The sequence below is a fragment of the Aotus nancymaae genome, unplaced genomic scaffold (genome assembly GCF_030222135.1).
Source record: "Aotus nancymaae isolate 86718 unplaced genomic scaffold, 86718_ANA_hifiasm-v0.15.2.pri h1tg000014l, whole genome shotgun sequence".
In the NCBI taxonomy this organism is placed as follows: domain Eukaryota; kingdom Metazoa; phylum Chordata; class Mammalia; order Primates; family Aotidae; genus Aotus; species Aotus nancymaae.
In genome coordinates this window covers 124734770-124743729 of record NW_026988425.1, presented here as the reverse complement: position 1 = coordinate 124743729, position 8960 = coordinate 124734770, and positions in this window count along the sequence as shown.

The window sequence follows — 8960 nt, the reverse complement described above, 5'->3', positions numbered from 1 at the left end:
ATGCAGGAGAAATAAAGACTTGCTTATTTCTTGCAATTTACCACCAGACTGTCCTTCAAGAAATGTTAAAAGATTTTTTCCAGACAGAAGGAGGATGAGGTGGGTCAGAAACTTGGATCTACATTAAGAAAGGAAGTGTTGAAGAAGTAATACATGGAGGTAAGATGAAATACTTTTTCTTTTTATTAATAATGTAAAGGATAACTTCTTATTTAAATCAATAATAGTAACAGGTCATTGTAGCATATGGATAAGAGAAAAGATTGACAGCAATGCTATGAGGAATGGGAGGATTGAAAACACACTTTTGTAAGATATCCACATTACATGTGAAACAATACTATGATTTAAGGTGGACACACATTAGTAAAAGAAGAAAATCTATGTTAGAAACTCTAGGCTGGGCGTGATGGCTCAGACCTGTAATCCCAGCACTTTGGGAGGCCAAGGCTGGCAGATTGCTTGAGCTAATGAGTTTGAGACCAGTCTGGGCAACAAGGCTAAATCCTATCTCTGCAAAAATTAGGTGGGTGTGGTGTGCACCTGTAGTCCCAGCTACTCAGGAGGCTGAGCTGGGAGGATGGCTTGAGCCCAGGAGGCAGAGGTTGCAGTGAGCCAAAATGGCACCACTGCACTCCAGCCTAGGCAACAGAGCCAGACCTTGTCTTAAAAAAGAAGCAAAGCAAAGAAAAAAGAAACTCTAGAATGGCCACTAAAAAATTCTTTAAAAAGTATAATTGATACTCTTTAAGACAGGATAAAAATGCAACCATACAAAATGCTCAGTTAAAATCAGAGAAGGCAAAAAAAAGCCACCACTGACAAAAAACAAGAAATAGATACAAATATGATTGTTATTAATTCAAATAGATCAACAATTAAATGTGAATGGTCTAAATACACCAATTAAGAGATAGAGATTGCTAGAGTAGATAACAAAACAAGAACCATGTATATCCTGTCGACATTAAATACAAAGTCTCTGTTTGGTTGAAAGTAAAGGGATGGAGAAAGATATACCATGTTAACCCCGATCAAAAGAAAACTGGAGTCACTACACTAATTTCAGACAAAAAGGACTTGAGAGAAATGGAAATTATTAGGGATGTGGGGGGAGGGATAGGTAAGAAACTCATAATCATAAAGGGGCTAATTCTCCAAGAATACATAATAACCCTAAATATGCATGTGCCTAACAACAAAATGTCAAAATATGTGAGCATAAAGTGATAAACCTGAAAGAAAAAATGGACAAATCGACTATCATAAGATACTTCAACATTTCTCTATCCATGATTGATAAGATCACATAGGCAAAAAAATCAGTAAGGATATAACTGACCTAAACAGCATTATCAACTTTCTTTAATTGATATTTGTAGAACTAGCAACAGCACAATACACATTCTTCTTAAGTTGGCATAGAATAGTCACCAACATTGGCCACATTCTGATCTATAAAACACACCTTATCAAGTTAAAGAAAAATAGAAATTATATGAAGTATGTATTCATACCACAATGGAATTAACCTAGAAATCAAGAATAGAATGGTAACTGAAAAGTCCCAAATTATTGGAAACTAAACAACCCATTTTTCAGTAACATTTGGGTCAAAGAGGAATCTCAGGAATAACTAAAAACATATTAATCTAAATAAAAATTAAAATACAACTTTTCTAAATTTGTGCGATGCAGTAAAAACAGGGACATTTATAGTGGTAAATGAATAAATTTGAAAATAAGAAAAATCCATAATCAACAACCTAAATTGTCACCTTGGATAACAGAGAAAGAAGAGCAATTTAAGCCTAAAACAAGCAGAATAAAGAGGAATTAGAGAATGAAATTGAAAATAGAAAAAAACAATAGAAAAAACAATAAAACAAAGATAAAGCTGCAAAGATGATTAAAATTAATAAACCTATCAAGGTTAACCAAGAAAAAAAGACATTGGGCATAGTTTACCAATATTTTAAAAAAAATGAAAGAGGAGTCATCCATACTAATTTCATAGATACTAAAATAATAATAAAGGTTTATGATGAACAACTCTATACCCACAAATTTGAGTATTTAGATAAAAAAGACCAATTCCTTGAAAGATACAACTACATTGTACACGAAAGCAAACAGATCACCTAATAGCTCTATATCTACAAAGACATAGAATCAATAATTAATAAAGTTTCAATTTCAGATAGTTTCACCAGGGAATTTTACCAAACATTTATGGAAGAAATGATATGTGTTTTTTACAATCTCTTACAGAAAATACAAGTAAATATTACTTTTTAATTCATTTTATGAGGCCAGCATTACCTGCATACCAAAAGAAGATAAAGACATTGCCAAAAAGAAAATTATAGACAAATATTTCTCATGAGCATTGATGCAAAAGTCATCAACAAAATATTAGCATATTGAATACAACAATGTATAAAACAGTTATACACCATGCCCAAGTAGAATTTGACCTGTATGCAAGGCTGGTTCCTTGAAAATCAATTGAAAATCAATCAATGTAACCCATCATATCAACAAGCTAAAGAAAATATAATCACATGACCATATCAACAGATGCAGAAAAAGAATTTGGCAAAACCCAACATACATTCATGATAAAAACACTACAAACTAGGAATAAAGAGAACTTCCTAAACTTGATAAAGAAGAACTTAAAAAACCCTACAGCTAGCATCATATTTAGTGACAAGAAACTGGATACTTCCCCTCAATTCAGGACAAGACTGTTAAGAGAATGAAAAGACAAGCTTACACAGGCAGAAAATATTTGCAAAATACATATCAGATAAAGTACTTCTATCCAAAATACACAAAGAACTTTAAAAACTTGATGGTAAGAAAACAACCTCTTTTTTAAAATGGGCAAAAGATGTGAACAAATATCTCACCAAGGAAGATAGAGAGATGCATATGAAAAGTGGCTCTGTAATATTGGGGTTCAGGGTGCCCTCAGCTCCCCGAGGACGTTTCTCCAGGTTCTTGGTCTCCTGACCTCTCAAGAAATGAGAGAGGGGACCATGGCGCAGTGCATAGTAAATGCCAGACTCAAAAGTGTTTGTAGAAAGTGATTTTAGAGAGAGAAACAGGAGAGAGAAAGAAACAGCTAACTCTCATACTGAGTGACAGAATCCAGAAAGATAGAATCCAGGAAGATGGAATCAAGGAGAGGAAAGCAGCTTCCACACTGAGTGGAAGGGAATAGAGAGAGATGGAGTTTAGGAGGGGAAGACAGGCTTCCACAAGTGTATGGAAGGGAACTCCAGAGGGAAAATCCAGGATAGAGAAAAACAGCTTCCACAAGAGTGTTCATGGAAGGGGATCCAAACATGGAGTCCGAAGGGGTGTGGAAGAAGGGGACTTTTAACCTGGGAGGAACCCCCACCTTCTCTAAGACCCCTGGCCAATGAAAGGAGTTCCTCAGAACTTCCACTGGAGTGATTGACTCTTAGTTTCTTCCCATGCCTGCAAAATTGTAACATAAACCGTTAAATCTCCCAGATGGAGAGAGATGGCAGGGGGGCATGGTGCTGGGAAATTCTTGCCCTTAAAACTACACCCCCTTGTGGACCCAGAAAGAGAACACATTCCCTCAATCCCCCCTCTGAACAGGAAAGCCCAACTTCTGTTGGAATTATGGATGTCGATCCTCTTTAACTACTTCCTGCTGAAATGGGGCATAGAAGGGGCCCTGCAGTTGAGGTTTCCTCCAGAAGGGAGGCTTTCAGGGGTGCAGGTTGATCCTGAGGTCCACAATAGAGCCCATGAGCCAAGGACATCCTGGGTTCCAGCGGCAGGATTATTTGTGACCTTATAATTCTATAAGAAACGGATGTGACAAGATGGTTAAAGATGAGAGGCCCAGAGGCCAACAAATATAGAATGATTATAAACGAGCCTAGGAGAGCAGAGCCAGGATAGTCAGTTGTTAAACAAGCTTCACAATGCTGTTTCTGGAAGATTTTTAGTCCTGTGTTTGATTGAGTCCTGAGTTCTATGTTCAAAACAATACTTAACTGGTTTACAAAATAGAAGCATTTTTCCTAGAGACAGGTTCCCTTCCCACTATGAAAAAAGGATACTAGGAGTTCAAGAGACAGCAAACTTGAGGGTTATAGTCCTGTTAATGCCAGGATATAAATTAGACTTATGAGTGGTTACTTCCCTGGGGATCTTGTTGGAAAAGCAGGTGTAAATCTTCTGATGGCTTGCAGGGATATGAAAGGTTGTCTCCTGGAACTTCAGGCTGCAGAGTGGAGGTTCTGTGACTTTCCTCAGGAAGTATCCAAGGCTTCAGCCGAGTGTGATGAATCCATGAGTTAATTTCCACTACCTTAATTGCTGCTGGGGTAGACAGAATGACCAAAAATGGCCCTTCCCAGGATGAGCCTAAAGAGGGAGAGTCTGAGGGGAGAGAATTAACAAGCACCAAAGTCTCCATGGCAGGAGAGGAATACTGAGAAGGCCATGCAGTGTCCAGAAGAAGATTAACTTCCTGGACCTCTATGGTCAGCTTTACCTGGGGCTCTGTGAGAGTGACAGCTTGTGCTGGCACTTGGTCCACACACCCTCAGTCCTGCCATTGGGTCATCTGGTCAGACACCTCAGGCCCTGGGAACCTTCATCCCCTCGGACACTGTGCTTTAAAGTGATTCCCTTGGCACAGCGGGCATGGACAAGATGGTGGTCCATTCCTCTGGGGACAATTTCTTATAAAATGTCCCTTCAGACCACACTGGTAACAAGTTCTGCCAGACTGGCGGCTAACCCAAACCTTTCCCTCATTTGAGCCCCTGGGGTCTGCTTGCCTGAAAGCCATGACTAAGGCTGATCTCTCCTGTTCCTTTCAGCCTGTTCCTCCTGGTTTCTATTATAAAACACCGAGGTTGCCTGGTTCAGTAATGATTCTAGACTCTGTTCTGGCCCCAAAGCCAGCTTCTGGAGCTTCCTCCTGATATCTGCTGCTGACTAATTAACTTGTCTTTTAGTATTAACTGACTCTCAATGGAGTCTGGTACCAGGGGAGCATACTTTCTTAAAGCCTCCCACAATTGCTCAAGAAAGCTGTTGGGTTTTCTTCCCTTCTCTTTGACGGTTAGATTTTCCACTCGGCAGAGGGTAATTTTGCTATGCTATTTGGTAGTGAAAAGCCACTTCTTCTTTAAAGATCAAGTGTCAAGTTCCTCCCAATTTTCCAGTATACACTTTAATGGGGACTTGAGCTTGGGAACAGAAGCACCCATCTGAAATTGAACACAAGGGATGCCCACACCCTCGGTTAAAGAAATTACAGCCACTTTGACCTGAGGTGTCCCTTAAGTAAAACGGGTACTGAAATGAAACGTCTTTCAGTCAGTACCACGAAATTTCGTGTGCCCAAGATGCGTGGGCTTCCTATGTACTGGATTCTAATCACGACCTACTAGCATCATGGGACCACTCACACTGCCTGCATGACCTCCACTGACTACCATAGAGGTATGGAACGAAAGGAGCTATTGGGTTGGGGAGTCACGTACCAACGAGCCCCAATGAGACCAGTGAAACTCAGGAGATGGGTACCAATATTTCCCAGCTAAAGTCCAACTTACACAAGCCAGATTATAAAACTGCCCCAGAAGGGTAAACTTCTAGGGAGGGGCCATTAGAGCACATAGCTCAAAGAAGGCAGGCCAGTGTGGCTGAGGCCAGAACAATACCCTCAGGACCCGGGCCTCCTCTCCCCAAACCCATCTTCCATTGTAGGAAAATGCCTTTAGGGATTCAATAGCTGCCGTTAACTATTTGGGCCCTGGAACTGGTTTAACTATAATCTTCTAGATGGAAACATTCTGCCATAGAGGGAGAGCCAATCCTAAGGAAAACAAATTATACACCAAACACAAAGTCCCCTAGCCTTCAGCTTCTGAATTTACCCAAAAGGCTTTCATCAATTGGAGACTGACCCTACTAGGGATTTGAACCAGCAACTTTGCAGTTACAGGCCCCACACCTTATCCAACTGTGCAAGCAGGTCACTCGTATAAAGCAACGGCAGAAAGCTTTCTTAAGCTATATTTTGAATGAGAATGCTGCATCCTGAGGCGCTGTGGCTTGCTTAAAAGCTAGGCGGGGCTGATGGCTAGGCGGGGCTGATAGCCAGCAGCCGCTTCCTTTCCCTCAGTCGAACCAGCAGAGGAAAAAAGCCGCTTGCCATGTCAATTTAAAAGCCAGGCCGCTGCGCTGCCCTGCTATGTGCCAGAGGGGAAGGCGGGCCCCTGCCCCTGTGGTCTCCTGTCTGCCATGTTGCCGGGACCATGTGCGCACCCTGGCCACTCCCTCAGCCGCTACCCACAGTGACCCGTAGCCGGCAGGGGAACGCCCTGGGGAAGCCTTTTTTACACTGCTGCCTGGGACTGGGGAACTCCGCAGAGGCCTGCCAGAACCATGTGCCAGGCCACCGCGCTCCCCAGTCCCCTGCAGGTTCAGGCTGTATCTCACCCCTCCCCGCTATTTTTCTTCGGCCAGGCTGAGGCTTGCTGCGCTGCTGAGCTGCGGACGGTCCCAGTTACCGTCCGGAGGCTGGGCTGTTCCCAGCCTGCAAGGAGTGAAAGGCTCTAGGGGCAGTGCTTCCCTGCTCTGCCCCACAGGCTCCCACAGGAAAAACCTGTGCTCTTAATTCCGGCCAGCTGTGCCACCGTGGCTCAGCCCTGCCGCTCCCATTCCCCACAGCCATGCCTGGCTGCGGCGGCTTCAGGTGTTCTTAAATAGGCAGGACAGAATGGGGCCGGTTTTACTTACGATTTTGAAGTCTTCTTCTCTGACTATATGCCTCTTTCTGGTGTACCCCTCTCCTGGCTAGCTCGCCAAAATGTAATATTGGGGTTCAGGGTGCCCTCAGCTCCCCTGAGGGGACGTTTCTCCAGGTTCTTGGTCTCCTGCCCTCTCAAGAATGAGGGGACCACGGCTCAGTGCACAGTAAATGCTGGACTCAAAAGTGTTTGTAGAAAGTGATTTATTTAGAGCAGGAGAGAGAAACAGGAGAAGAAGAGAGAAAGAAACAGCTAACTCTCACACTGAGTGAGGGAATCCAGAAAGATGGAATCCAGAAGAGGAAAGCAGCTTCCACACTGAGTGGAAGGGAATAGAGAGAGATGGAGTTTAGAAGGGGAAGACTGGCTTCCACGAGAGTGTGGAAGGGAACTCCAGAGAGAAAATCCAGGATAGAGAAAAACAGCTTCCACAAGAGTGTTTGTGGAAGGGGATCCAGACATGGAGTCTGAAGGGGTGTGGAAGAAGGGGACTTTTAGTTCCTCCTTCTCTAAGACCTCTGGCCAATGAAAGGAGTTGTTCCGCCTTCTCTAAGACCCACCCCCCCCCCCCGGCCAATGAAAGGAGTTCCTTAGAACTTCTGCTGGAGTGATTGACTCTTAGTTTCTTCCCGTGCCCGCAAAATTCAAACATAAACCGTTAAATCTCCCGGATGGAGAGAAATGGGAGGGGGGCATGGTGCTGGGAAATTCTTGCCCTTAAAACTACACCTCCGGGCCAGGCGCGGTGGCTCACGCCTGTCATCCCAGCACTTTGGGAGGCCGAGGCGGGTGGATCACGAGGTCAAGAGATCGAGACCATCCTGGTCAACATGGTGAAAACCCGTCTCTACTAAAAATACAAAAAATTAGCTGGGCATGGTGGCGCATGCCTGTAATCCCAGCTACTCGGGAGGCTGAGGCAGGAGAATTGCCTGAACCCAGGAGGCGGAGGTTGCGGTGAGCCGAGATCGCGCCATTGCACTCCAGCCTGGGTAACAAGAGTGGAACTCCATCTCAAAAAACAAACAAAAAAAAAACTGCACCTCCTTGTGGACCCAGAAAGAGAACACCTTCCCTCAGCTCGACACAATTTTTCATTAGAAAATTGAAAATTAACAATGATAGAGCACTATATGCCTATTAGAGCATCTAAAATTACAGATAGATAGATAAATTATAGATAGATGGATGATAGTGACAGCCAATTTCAAGTGCTGGCAAGGATGAAGGAAAGGGATTCACATTTGCTGATGATTATAAAAATGCTATAGCCACTCTAGAAAACTGTTTGGTTCTTATGGTTAAACAAATTTACCCCAAGATCTAGCAATTGGACTCCTAGATATTTAGCCAACTAAGTTAAAAACGTTTCTCCATACAAAACGCTGCATGCAAATGTTTGTAGAGTATTTATTCACAGTTGCCAAAAACTGGAAACCACCCAAATATTCTCCAGTGGATGACTAGATAAACAAAATGTGGTACAAATATTGAGACTCTCCTAAAAAATAAAAATAACTATTACTACACATAATAACATGGATGAATCTCCAAGGCATAATGGTGAGGGGAAAAAGTCAGTTTCAAAATGTTACACATTGCATTATTCCTTGTATACGATACAGCCACAAAGATCAAACCATAGCAATGGAGAACCTAACAGTGGTTACCAAAAGTTAGGGATTGCGGAGGACGTGGCTATATAAGGTCAGAACTAGGGAGTTCTTTACTGTGCCAGTGGTTACATGAATCCAAACAAGGGTAGGAGATCACAGGATTACATATCAAAAAAACAATTTTACTGAATTTTAATTTTAAAAGTCAAATAAATTACTAAACACTATTAAATATGTGCAATGTTTAAAGTCAAACAAAAAGTCCTAACCTGGAAGTAAAATAAAGATTGTTAAGAAGTACACCAGCATGGTATGGGTCATCTGCAATATAACGTTCTGGTTGGGATAAGGGGCGTGGCTACATCTAGAAGGTGATGTGAGAAGTGCCTAGAGCAGTGAGCAGGTGTTCGCATCAGGGAGGGGAATCATCTGAAGGGGTGGCGTGAAAAACTCTTTAGAGGAAGGCAAAAGATGGGAAAAGGTCGGAGAACCTCTTTGGGAGGTAAAAGGACCAGCTTTGCATTAGGCG